The 14,366-nt window shown below is 42.8% G+C and overlaps 1 protein-coding gene across 1 annotated transcript in view; it reads left to right on the top strand.

Annotated features, from left to right (window-relative positions):
• Nucleotides 1-14,366, top strand: part of FYCO1 (FYVE and coiled-coil domain autophagy adaptor 1) — a 59,550-nt gene that overhangs the window by 37,720 nt on the left and 7,464 nt on the right. The window lies entirely within an intron of this gene.

Raw genomic sequence — 14,366 nt, 5'->3', positions numbered from 1 at the left:
CAGAATACGTTTATGTTGAATGAAACTCCAACTCCCATCATCCTCAGCCAGCATGCTGACTAGGTTGATGGGAGTTGAAGTCCCAATGCATCTGGAGGGCATCAAGTTCCCCAATGCTAGCTTGGATATGCCAGTAGTCTGGCTATAGTCTGTGACTGGGCTTATTTCCCCTTCCCCTACCAGCATCGTGCTGGTTGCATGCCGGGGGTAGATTTGCATAATTTATTTATTTATTTATTTATTACATTTCTATACCGCCCAATAGCCGGAGCGCTCTCTCTCTCTAATTACCATTGGAAGCACGGATTGGTGTGTTATGTGAACTCAGCTAGGATGGCTTGTTGCCATGAGCAACAAGCCACTCAGAACCTACCAGATTGTTGTAGGCTCATTTCTCTTCCATGATCATGCAAACCAGTCAAGTGTAAGGCAGCTCCATATGTTCACTGTGGAAAACAGAACTAAATCAAGAAAAGGCAAATAACAGGAACATTATGCTTTTGGCTCTCTAGAAAATGCAAGGTTTAATGTAACTATGCACACTCATTATAAGCAAGGGCATGTTAAAACGCGATGTGCAATTTCTTATATACAAAGCCCAAAACATTCTCTTGGAAAGCTAATTGGTGTCTCATCCTTGCTCTGGCTGTGTCTCAGCCATGATCATGGATTGCAAATAAAAGCAGATGCTATATAATTTGCACAATTCAGTCTTTTCTCAGAAGCTGTTTGTGGCAGCTGCATTAAGGTTCTGTAAGATGTCCTTGCTGGTAAATAGATTTCCACCATAAGCACTATAGCTATATTGAAAATGTCCAGCTCATAGCATTGAGGTTCATGAGTTCTCAGGATGAGTAGAAATGAAACCATACCAAAAGACATTCATGAATGCGCTTCAAGGTCCTCTTACAATGAATGCATGCTTGTTTCCTCTACGTTATGTGTGGCAGGACCAGTTTTTGAGCCATCCTCTTCAGTTGTCTGCCATTGCTTCATGATTTGTTGGTGTTTAGCACAACCCATGTTTTTAAGAATTTTTGCCAAATTCTTCCTAAACTTGGCACCGATAAAGAAATAGAGAACAGGGTTGAGACAGCTGTGGAAGTAGGCAATTGCTTCAGTTATGAACAAGGCATAGTCAAAACTATCATTCAGAAGAACGTTCTTGTCTGCAGTGCGAATGAGTTTCATGAGGTTGTAGGGTGTCTGTGTAAAAATGAATGTCACGACGATCGCAAATATTATGTGTAAGGATTTGTGCTTGCGGAAACCCTTAGCACTGAATAAAGTCCGCACAATGATTGAGTAGCATATAATCATGACCAGCATAGGGCAGAAGAATCCAAGAGCCATCTGAATGATTGTTATGACCAGCTCCTCAGTGTCTGAAGGATACTCTGTGTAGCATACCTTTCTGTCAAACTCTTTCTGTGTACTAAAGAGAAATTGCGGCACAGCAAATGCTAGAGAAATCACCCAAACCAAAATACAGGCGATGGTACCCCAGGCTCTTCTTTTGGCTTGATTGATGTGGGCTTTGGTGGCTTGGGCAATAGCAAAATACCTGTCAATGGTTATACAAGTAAGGGTTAACATGGAACCATACAGATTCATCGTGTAAAGGCCATGGATGATTTGACATGGAAAAGTGCCAAAGATCCACTCACCAGCTGCAGAATAGGCCCAAAAGGGCAGGGTAGAAAGGAACAACAGGTCGGCTATGGCCAAGCTCACTAAAAGTATGTCAGTTAGCACCTTCACTTTCTCACAGAAAATAAGGATGATGAGAACCAAAGCGTTTCCTGGTATCCCAAAGATGCAGGCCACTGAGTACATGCAGGCTAGGAAGATTCTGGTGAACCCTAGATGTGTTCTTTGCGTGTTGGTTTCATCAGATGTGGCATTAATGAAGGCTTGGTAATCAAGATCATCCATGCCTGTGTATCCTCCTTTCTCAAATACCTGTAAATCACATTGAAAAATGGTCTCAGTAGGTGAATTTATAGCTTGTAATATGTCTCTACGTTGCTGCTAAGATCTTAACTTTATCTAGTTTCTCAGAAGGCTATGATTTGAGCCTGATTATATAATACATCTACCCCGTCCAGAGGTTACGATTATGTTTGCTTTTTGCTGAACAGGAAGAAAGCCCAGTGCAGCACACTTTTGAGGCTGATCCCATGTAAACAAAAGTTACGTTGGTTTTCTCAGGTATGGAGAGATTGCTGTTATTCAGAGCTCCATGGATAGCATATATCAGCCTTTTCCAACCTGGTGCCTTTCATCACTTGCAAGCATGGTCAATAACAGGAGTAGGCAACCGGGTTTTGGATTACAATTCCCGTATGGCCAATGGTCAGGGATTATGGTCAGGATGGCAAAAAGGGTGAGGGCCTTTTCAGTGGTGGTTCCCCAACTATGGAATGATCTTCCCGATGAGGTTTGCCTTGCACCGACATTATTATATTTTCAGCGCCAGGTCAAGACTTTTCTCCCGGGCATTTAACAGCATATGTTGAGTTTTTTAACTGACCCCTGGATAGTTGGTATGTAGCCTGTTTTCATGCTTTTTATTATTTTAAATTTTGTATATTGGTTTTTAAATGTTCAATGTTTTAATCTTTATAAACCACCCAGGGACATTCGGCTATGGGGTGGTATTTAAATGTAAATAATAATAATGATATTATACATCTGGAGGGCACTTGGTGGGTTAAGGCTAGGATACACCCTGTGCAAGTCAGGAAAGAAATGTGGCTATATGCCATAGTTTCATTGTTTGGGTAGACAGGAAGGGTTGTGCTGTGATGATATTCCTGAGAATGGTAGCCATTATCCAAAGGTAGCATAAGGCACTCTTAGATTTGAACTGTTGTGTGATTCTGTGTGCCAGTATTATGGCTTCCAATTTCTAGCTCCACCTCTAGAAAGTGAAGGTATTTGTTTGTTCATCCATGCATCACAACCCAGTGGACACCACCACCATTAGCCCCTGCAAGGCTGTGGGTGCATGGGGAGCAGGTCAGGCAATGTGCTGGCCATCCCTAACATTCGTTTGATTTTATTGATATTATCCTTAGGGTGATGTCATGTAATTGACATTTAATTGACATTACCCTCAGGGAATTCTCCTAATTTGTATTTGCTTCAAAGGTAGGCGCGGCCGGGCACCTACCGAGGTCCTACACCCCAACAGGGGCCCACTGACAAGAGCCCCTTGGAGTTGCTTCTCCTCTTCACCATGGCAACCTCACCTCACCTGCCTCTTTTGCTGTGGCCCAAACGACAGTGGTGGGAAGATGGAGGAGCAGTAGATGCCATTGTCTACATGCTCACCGGCTCCCTGCCTGACAAGCAAGCAAGTGGCAGCAATGATGAGGAAAGAGGAGGAGGAGCAAAAGCACCTGGTGACAAAGGCGGTGAGAAGGCAGATTCACTGAGGGAGGGAGGGGGGCATTGGGGGGGGTCTTGCCCGAGAGCCCTCAGAATCCAGGAGTCGGCACTTATTGCCTGTTGGGGCTGGTGAGGTAGTGGTACAGCTCACACATTTTAACTTCAGCTTCTCTTCAAGCCTACAGATGTCACCCTCTTGAGATTAATGGGATAGATGCCAAGCAATAATTTACCAGGGGGGATCTCATTGGAGGAATGACACTTCACTGTGTTTGGGTTGTTTGTGTGTTTTTAAATAGCAAGGTTCCTTTCAAGTAGCTTTTAAAAAAGCCCTGGCCTCTCTGTTTCTAAAGGATATCATCGAAGATCATAATTCAAACAAACTGAGGAGCCGTACTTCACAAACTGAGTCAGGCAGGAAGCAGAGTTTTTTTCTATGTTTTCAAGAAAGGTGATTTCTCTTGGACCCTGAAAGAAAATAACGTTTGTCAAACTGGAGCTATAATGTGAAACATTATAGAGCGATGTGCACATTGTGTTGTGCCTCATCTGCTCTCAGACTCCGCTGCCTTACGCTATTATGCTAGGTCAAACCATTTGTCCATCTAGCCCAGAATTACCTACTCTGACAGGCAACAGTTCCTCAGGAATTTAGGCAGAAAGAAAGTCTTCCCAATTGCCTGTTACCTGATTTTCTTAGCTGAAGATGTCAGGGATTAGACCTGGGAGGGGGAGTGTGCAAGTCTTGAGACTCACCACAGCCATTAACAAGAAACTGGTTTGTGTTTATGTCTGAGCCAGTCATCTCAGAAGCAGTTGAGTGATTAAATTAGCGGTGGGCAATTTCTGGCACCCCCAGATCTGGTTGAACTACAGCTCCCATAATCCCTCACTATCGGATATACTAGCTAGCTATACTAGTTACAGGGGTGGAGGGAAGGTTGACTTAATTCATAAATGGTAGTTGGCGCTTGTCCAAAGAGGGATTTGAAGGGATCTGTGCAAAAGTCCAGTACAGTTCCCTCTGTTGTGCTTTCCCATTTCGTACTTGAGGTGGGGAGGGGACCTACTGGGTCCTATCTTTTAATCAAGCCAAGCCATTTTAATGGATTAATTGAGTTGAATGATCGATTCACATGACAGCCCTACTATTTTGTTCTGTGAGAAGCTGAGAGAGACTTTCAGTGAATTCCCAATCCCATAGGCCTCAGGAAAGACAGGCAGGATTCTGGTCAGAGGTAAGAACATAAGAACTGCCATACTGGATCAGACCAAGGGTCCATATAGTCCAGCACTCTGTTCACACGGTGGCCAACCAGCCGTCGGCCAGGGATGAACAAGCAGGACATGGTGCAACAGCACCCTCCCACCCATGTTCCCCAGCAACTGGTGCACACAGGCTTACTGCCTCGAATACTGGAGAGCACACAACCATCAGGGCTAGTAGCCATTGATAGCCTTTGCCTCCAGGAATTTATCCAACCCCCTTTTAAAGCCATCCAAATTGGTGGCAATCATTCAGAGACCAGTAATATTGCAATGTGAGCAGGCATGGAGGCTGGGCTAGGCTGAGATCAAGAAGAGCCTCTAACTAACAGGACTGGAGCCATTGATTCAGCACAGACAAAGGATGTACAAGTGCAGGAGGGGGGTTGAAGATAGATCTCCAGATGTTTGGGATTTCAGCACCAAGAAGCCCCTGCTAGTATGGCCAATGGTCAAGAATGCTTGGAGCTGAAACTCAAAACTTCTAAAGATGTACTTTCTGCCCACCTCTGCACAAGGGTGCAAGGCAAACAGGTAGGCAGGGATGGAGAAAATAAAGAGATGGAGCAGAACTCTGCACGCAAGTAAAGGCCAACACAGAAATGAGAAGCCTACTGGTTAGTTTTTAGGTAGCTACCTTATTTCCTAGAATATCCAGAAACACAGATGTCTCAGGGTTTTCCCTCCTAATGCTTTCTCATAGGATGAGTGACATGGGGTCAGTTTTTGTTTTGTGACTGGTTTTGAGAAAGTGCCTGAGGAGTAAACTAAAGAACCTATGAAAGATCAAAGCAAAGTCCTAAATCCTGACTTTCTGCATGCCACTGCTGGAATATTGTTCCTGAAGAGTTATCACCAAGGCTTTTTCTTATCTACTTGGCTAATCTACAGAGCAAAGGAGAGCCAGATTTGACTCTTTCTCTGGTTTCATTCTCTAGAGTTTCCCATAGAGAATGTATCAGTCTTACCTCAGTGTGTGACTGTTTTCTTCTCATATAAAACAGGGGAGGAGGAACTGAGATTCCACTTTGAGAAAAAAATTGAAAGTAATGGTATCCTAGCAGCATGAGAGATGAAATGTTTTCTGAATTGCAGAACTCAGGAATATATGAGAGCAAGGAACGCTTGGATCTGTTTGTATTCCTCTTTGGCAGATGGAAGAACTGCTATAGTAGAACATGTCCCCAGAAGATAGTCCAAGTTGGCATAGGTCTTGGCTCTAATTAACCAACTATTATCAAATAAACATTTTTACAGCAAAAACTCCAGGTAAACTCCTTACCAAGCTCCTTGGGAGTAGATGGCCATGTGTCTTATTTTACAGAGGGCTGCCAGACAGAGGACACTGCTCTATTTCAAGGCATTCTCTGAAAAGGTGCCCAGTCCAAGTCCAGTGAAAAGATAATGAACCCTAAGAAGGGAGAGCAGCAAAGTTTCCCATCTACACTTCCCATCTGGACAGCAGACAAGGCAGGCAAAACTGGTCATAGCATTTCTCTTATTGTCATTCTTTCTAAATATGAATGTATACATTTGAATTAGCAGATGCAAACTATGCAAATCGGTGCCCTCTTTCATCCTTTTTTTTTGGGGGGGGGGGCAATGTAACAATGGCCACCCTGAATTGGGAGGCATAAAAGGTGAAATATAAGGATGCTGGACCTCTGAAGAAGAAAAGCAAATCTTATTTTCAAGTACAACAGACTGGAAGACCCCAACTGAACCTTTTAAAGGCCCATTCTTTAGAAGATGGTTAAACTTGCATCCTAGTTTACATCCGTGTATTATGATTCTCAGTCTGATGCCAGGAGAGAGCCACTTACCTTGCAGGGATAGAGCAGATGCAACTCAGTTTCAGATGCAAACTGGAGGCTGAGGTGGTGGCGGTGGCAGTAGCGATGCCTATTTATGACGGTTTCCTGTTAGTGGATTTTTTTTATATAGCAGGCACGCAGCACGTATGCATTGGTTGCCTATACTATAAGGCTAGCCATCAAATAGTGCAGTCCTGGCATGTATCCTCAGAATCATTTTGGCAATAGTTGTATTTCTCTCCTTCTCTCATATACACACAGACATGTCTGGAATAGCCATGCTCTGGCTACTGGTGGCCCAGTGGCCTCCCCTGTTATTTAATGCATGTATATGTTTTCTGTCTGCTAAGGCATTTAAGGCGTTCACAATTTAAAATGTAAAAAAACAAAGATGCAGAGGACAAAGCAATAAAATAGCATTATCTTTGTCCATTGGTAGTCTTTTCAGGAGCTGAGCATGAGGTTCCTAGCCTGGACTTCTCACCAGATGTACGCTCCCTGGTGAGTAAATTGCAGGGGGCTTACATCTGAGTAAATGTGCCTAGGAGTAGCCTTGCTACAATCTAGCAGCAGCAGTTGATGCTACATCATTCATACATCCCACCAAACAACTCATGGGTGAGTAAACTGGGAAGGTGGGTGAAGGGCTGCCCCACAGGGACATGCATTATCTACCATGGAAAAAAAACATTAAAATCAGTTGAACCAGCAGCCCAATTCTATGTATGTTTACTCAGACTTGTCTCCCTATATTCAATGGAATTTCCTCCCTATTGCAGCCTAAGTTCTAAGTGATATGTCAGGCTGCCGTTTTGTCTCCAAGTACAAGCACATCAGGGTTATTTCACAAGTGATGGGACCAGCAGCAGGTACACTTCTGTAAATGACATTTCCCCATGGTAACCCCATTAATACGTGAGAGATGCAGACTCCAATCCTATACACACGTAGGTGGGAGTAAGCCCCATTGAACTCAATGGGACTTCAGAGCCGACATGTATAGGGTTGCAGTGGTAGTCATCTTCTTGTAATGACATGTGCATTGTATGTAGCTACCATGGGGAACTGCAGCAGGCACTGGCTTCCTGCAGCGTGCGCATGCAACACATGCGAGGTTGGAAAGAGGCACAATACAGAAATCATATGCATATGTATACCCCCCAAGTCCTGTAATGAAGTGGGGCAGCCCTTCACCCACCTTCCCAGTTTACTCACTCATCCCTTAGGCTTCGTCTTGACGAGCACAGGAGGAGAGTACATTGCTCTCATTCTCCGCAGTATGATGAAACCAGCTCTGCTCCTTGAGTGTTATATGACAGAGCGAGCTATCCGTAAAACCCGGACAAATAGATTTACAGGTGGGGGATAGGGAGAAGTAATAGCTCCCACCCCCTCCCCCATTATGTCCACTGTTCTGAGAAGAAGCAAAAATCCCAAGTTATCCAGGGCAGGATCTGAAGGGAGGATCTGCACATTTGTGGAGGGAGCTTTTATCCTTTACTTTGCTGATTCACATCTGTGTTATCTCCAGTTTATAAAAATAGAGATCTGCTGTGTTCTCAGACGGTTTGCTCTAATGGGGTGAAATGGGTTCAATTTCACAAAGTAAAGGATGAAAGCTCCTTTCTTAAATGTGCAGTTTCGGATATAAGTTGAGGTGAATTAACGCGGCATCAGAGAAGTTAATTAACACAACCCCGCCCTCTGCCTGGCTTCCAGCAACCAATCAGGGGTTGCCATCCACCCCTGGCTTGACCCCGGAGCAAGGTCACATGGTGGAAGGGCCGTGGTGATCTCACTTCAAAGGAAAAAGTTGGGGTAAGTTCCCAACTTTTTAACCACGCAGCTTTGATGAAAAGCCTTGCGGTGGCTGTTGTCGTTTTTCTCAAAACCTCTCACCTTCTTGGGAGACAATAATGAGGCCTGCTAAGTAATCCACAAAGCTTTATTCAAGCAATAAACATCTCTTCCCACCTGAAGAGAGTCTAATCTCTAGGAACTTTATCCTAGGCAAAACTATGCAAACTAAGCAAGACAATTGTCCTTTCAAGAAGAATGGAAAGTCCTTTCCCAAGACACGTTAACTTCAGAGAGACTAGTTGTGATGCAGCTTCTGACGGGACTTCCTCTCGCCTTCCTTTAGCTCCGCTCATTTTAGTCTGCAGCGTGCTCTAGGATTGGCTAACCTCTCTGTGCTCTCCCCCTCGGAAGAATATTGGCTTCCCACTGACTGTGTATTGTTTGCTCTTGAGGAGATAAGCTCTGGAGAGGGTTCACTCCCAGCTGGTGAAGAGCCCATGAGAGCTTTCTCTCCCACTGGTACGGGCTGACCTGTTTCTGGCGCCGACTCCTCTACTTCAGACCCTGATTCTGATTGATCACCTGAAACACCTTTTTCCAACCCAGGGGGAGCAGGGCTAGACATGACAGCTGCTAGTCGGTGGCTGCGTTGTATAACTGACCCAGTGCCACTACAGAGCTTAGAAGACGTATAGACAACGCCTACGTCACATCCATTTCAGTGGAACTTAAAGCCAACCTAGACATGATGTGGAATGATTTGTGAGCAGGATATCCTGTGGGCTTGTGGTTTGTTAATGTTTTTTTTTTTTTAAAAAAAAAATAAAGCTCTTAATTGACTTAGGAAAGCGCTGCTCAAAGAGGTGATTTTAAACCCTACGCACGCACACATACACACAGTTTTCCTTGTCTAAATCCCCACTCCATCCCCAAAGTTATTTTTTGCTCCACAGGAAGAAATATACAGATGACATATGGGTACATGTAAGTTTCCCCTAGGTGGGGCACATAGCAGCTTTAAGGATAAGTATTTAGATTGTGGAAATGTCATTGGGGGAAAGAAATCCCATCTCTCTCAAACACACCCTGCACACAAACATAAACAACACTTCCAGTTCCCCAACTTTATTTGTGCTCCCTATATCTGCTTTGATCTATAATAAATGTATGATCTGTTAATGGATCTCCTGCCTGTGAGCATGTTAATTGAAATAGGTTACAGCTGAAAATTTTGATTTGCTCAAATGAATGCAGTAGACTGGGAGTGTTTTTCAAAAACGCTCTGAGTTGTTTCAACCTTTTGAGTCCCTATCGGGAATTACTAGTTTGAGTCCTAATTGAACTTGGTCACTGAGTTCAACTTTTCTAGGTGTCCTGTGAGAATTCAGCTTAGTAAACAGAATATTTTGATTCAGCCTATCCAAAATAAGAGGGAGGGGAGAAGGAATAAAAAAATGCCCCCTACTTCACAATGAAGGCCACTATATCAGAATTTTAAGGGCAGTGGCAAAATGAATTCCCAGCCCACCAAATCTCTGAAGATTTTGACTATGAATGTCCAAATATTCTCTAGATGTGCAAGAATTCAGCAAATATTTGATATTCAGCAAATATTTGATATTCAGCATCAGCATCTGATGTCTTAACAATTGGGCAATAGCGGTCAATCTGATAGCTACTAGTATACAGCATTGTCACATTTTTAAAGAGCATCTGACAAGTAGCTGTCATATCTGATAACATTTGACACCTGATATGCAGCAGCAGTCAATATTTGACAATATTTCAACCACGCCTGCATTAATCTGATCATCTACAACAATTTATTAAGCAGTCATATCATCCATACTGACACAGCTTTTGGGAAATGAGCAGTGACTAGTCATTCCAGATATCAGAACATCTTTCTGTCATTTTTAAGGCTTTTTTTTTTTTTGCATACGTTTGCTGTAGTTTCAAATGTCAAGCCTAACCAATTGAGAAGAGCAAGTAACAATGTTCATTGTCTGTGTGGTGTGTGTTTTTCTTCCTTGTGTTTCTTTTTAAACCTCAGTGTGTTATCACAGGAAAAGATCAAATGCATTTGATATATAAAAGTGTGCCAATAAAGAAAAGTAGGTCAGCACTGTGGTGTAATTCTCACTGAAGTGGTAAACCTGGATCACTGCTGTATTACTTTAGTTTTCTACTAGGGGATTGCATAATAAGAAATTAACAAGAGTTGTGCTGGATCAGTCCAAAGGTCTATCTAGTCCTGGATTCTGTCTCAATAGCACCCACCCTCATGCTGGTGTCCCCTGCCTCCATGTTGTTCTCCATCCCTGCCTTAGGCAAACACCCTTTCTCAGCCTCACTCCCCCTATCTGCCAGACATTGACTTGCTTTACAGGGATTACAACTAGATGATACAAGTGGATTACAACAAGATGATACAAGTGAAATACTTTGAACTCTTGAAACTCCCATACAGATGTTTTTTGTTGTTATTGGAACCGTATCCAGCTCTTGACTCTCTTGAAGAACATTGAGACTTCTATTTCTTGGAAGAACCAGAAAGTTTAGGTCTTTAGTATTTCCTAATCAGTAATTTGGATGCAGGTGTATTTTGTGCACAGGCAAAATATATGGTTTATGCAGCGACGGTTGGGCGGATGCTTTCCGTGGTAGTGTAGAATGAGATGCACCAGTGGCATTTGCTGTAGTCTATGAATCTTTGGAAGCTGCCTTGAGAGGATTTTGTTATGAGAGGCAGTATACAAATATCTTAAATTCATACATTTTTATTTTATTTATTTATGTGTTGCATTTTTATGCTGCCCAATAGCCAAGGCTCTCTGGGCAGTTTACAATTAAAATCATAACATACAACAAGTTAAGATTTACAAGTAAAGATTTAAAACTTTAAAAAATTTAAAAATATCATATAAAACCAGAATAAGTTATAGTCCAGGGAAAGCCTGTATAAAAAGATATGTCATTATATTTCGTCTGCTTTTCTTGAAACCTATGCATAACTCTCTTGCCCCCCCCCCCCTTTTGTGTGTTAAGAATGGTGTATCTGATGGAAACAATTAAGACATTCCTATGTATGTAATTGTTCTTTTTTTTCTTTTCCGCAATTTATTTTCCGTTCTGTTTTGTTAAATTCACAATAATGGGGTGGGGGCAGTTAAAATCATAACATATAACAAGTCAATCAGATTCATTTTCTGAGCTATATCAGTTTCATCTGGCTCTTGCATTTGAGAGTTGAAGTTTTAGTTTGCAACCTAGGACTTGCTTGTCCTTGGTGCACAGAAATTATAAGAATCTGATATTGTGCATAGTTTTTAGAAATCATTTGGAAAGGTAAATGCTGTTTTGGGCTGCATTAATAGAAGTATAGCTTCCAAATCACGTGAGGTACTGGTTCCTCTCTATTCGGCCCTGGTTAGGCCTCATCTAGAGTATTGTGTCCAGTTCTGGGCTCCACAATTCAAGAAGGACGCAGACAAGCTGGAGCGTGTTCAGAGGAGGGCAACCAGGATGATCAGGGGTCTGGAAACAAAGCCCTATGAAGAGAGACTGAAAGAACTGGGCATGTTTGGCCTGGAGAAGAGAAGATTGAGGGGAGACATGAGAGCACTCTTCAAATACTTAAAAGGTTGTCACACAGAGGAGGGCCAGGATCTCTTCTCGATCCTCCCAGAGTGCAGGACACGGAATAACGGGCTCAAGTTAAAGGAAGCCAGATTCCGGCTGGACATCAGGAAAAACTTCCTGACTGTTAGAGCAGTACGACAATGGAATCAGTTACCTAGGGAGGTTGTGGGCTCTCCCACACTAGAGGAATTCAAGAGGCAGCTGGACAACCATCTTTCAGGGATGCTTTAGGGTGGATTCCTCCCTTCCAACTCTGCTATTCTATGATTCTAAGTAAATATCTGAACACCTTGTCTTATTTTCTTCATCATGCTAAAATAAAACATTCCATAATCCATTTTTTCTTCATTTTTTTTCAATTTTTTTTTAAAAAAACCCCAAAAAAGGCTTCAGGAAAAAACAGTTCCCCCCCCCCCCGAATTTTTCCGGTTTTTTTCCAGGCCTTCACATCTCTAGTCAAGATTTAAAAATTAAAAAATATCATATAAAACCGGAATAAGTTATAGTCCAAGGAAAGCCTGTCTAAAAAGATAAGTTTCCAGGAGGCGTTTAAAGGATGTTACATTTTCCGCCTCCTGAACTGCACGAGGGAAGGTTTTCCAGAGGGTGGGTGCTGCTACAGATAAACAAACCAATTGATGCAATGATGGAAGGTGCACATCCCCAAACACTCAGGGACACACAGTGGAGATCTGCCAAAGAGCCACAGTTGCCTGCCGTTTCTCTGTGGATGTGTGCTGAGTGTTTGGAGGTAAGTACCTCTCCCACTTCGCACATTATGGGTTGGTCCAGACTAAATTAGTCACACTCGAGGTCCCATTGAAATCAGTGTGAAAAATTAGCCTGGCTTACCTTAAGGCTCATTGAGTTTCATGGGACATAAACTCAAGTGGCTTAGACTGAATCCAGCTCAGTGGCTTCACTGCAGCAAACGTTTTGTCAAATACCCAAGTTGCCACGTAAAGTGTACATCGGGTCAGAAGAAACAAGGAAAACAGCGAAGCGCTGCACTAGCCATCTGAGAAAAAACGTTGTGAGTTCTTTTGCAAGACAGAGGATCGGAACGACTTCGCAATCTGCTGCCATCTAGTGCTTTCTTTTTATATCAAATTAGTTTTTTAAAAAACTATTGAAGCTGATTGATTTTCTCCATATTAGGAACATAGGAAGCTGAATTATACTTGGTCCATCTAGCCCAGTATTATCGACACTGATTGGCAGCAGCTCAGGCAGGAGTTTTTCCAGCCCTACCTGAAGATTCTGGAGATTAAATCTGGGACCTTCTTCATACAAAGCAGATGCTCTACCATTGAGCTATGGTCCCTCCCAATATTTTGGCTCCATCTTAGCAGTGTTTTCTAAGGAGTGAATTTGCACTAGTGTCTGTCCGTGATCTATGCAAGGCTGCCACATGGTCTACACCTTTAACTTTTGTCAGTCATTACATGCTCAATGTAAGGGCACATCAAGATTGTGCATTTGGTTGTGCAGTGCTGTCTGAGATTCTGCATTAGGACACTGACCCTCCACCATGTAACTGGTACTTGCCCATATGTATGATACACAGAGACCACGAAGAAGAAAGTCCGGTTGCTTACCTGTAACTGGAGTTCTTCGAGTGGTCATCTGCGCAGTCACACAGCCCATCCCACTGTCTCCACTTTGGTGCCTATATCAGTGCCTTGACTGAACCTGATGGTATCGATGTTGGTGCCAAAGGTCTCTCATTTCCTAGACAAGCCACAATAGTTGATCTCCTTCAAACTGAGGGATTAGGTGGGAACTCATTGGAGCATGCACAATTGGACGGTGGGGGAAGGGTTCCTGCCTAATTCCTCAGCTATGGAAGTTTTCCGATTTAGGTCGCTCCACAGGCGCAAAACCCATATGTGTGAATGCACAGGTGACCACTCGAAGAACTCCAGTTACAGGTAAGCAACCTGACTTTTCTGCGTAACCCTACTATGTTTTCTAGATCTGATTTGTGACAATTTTGCATGTGTATGATAACTGCAAGTGTGTTTTAAAGCCCCCTGTGCCTTTAAATCAACCACTCCCTCTTTCAGCCCATTTTGTTGTTTTCTGTTAATCAGGTCTTTAAGGATGAGTGATGAATAACCTTTGATTTGCCCCTCAAATTGCCTTGATGTCAGTTTCCCTTCCCCCTGGGGGCGAGTGGTTCTTTCTTTCTAGTGGAATAACAAAAATAAGATCTCATCAGATAAAGTACTTACCACTTTACTTAGTACTAAAGCAGATATTTACACACTCAACCTGGGAGTGAGCTGCACACTTAACCTATACTAATAATAATAATAATAATAATAATAATAATAATAATAATAATAATAATTTGTTACCCGCCTCTCCCTCTGGAAGTGATCTGCATTGGACTCAGTTGGCCCTTCATTTCAGTGGACATGTACAGGATCTTTGCTAAGTGTGCAATTC

Source organism: Elgaria multicarinata, chromosome 1, assembly GCF_023053635.1.
Source record: "Elgaria multicarinata webbii isolate HBS135686 ecotype San Diego chromosome 1, rElgMul1.1.pri, whole genome shotgun sequence".
Taxonomy (NCBI): domain Eukaryota; kingdom Metazoa; phylum Chordata; class Lepidosauria; order Squamata; family Anguidae; genus Elgaria; species Elgaria multicarinata.
This window is presented reverse-complemented; position numbering and strand designations above follow the sequence as displayed.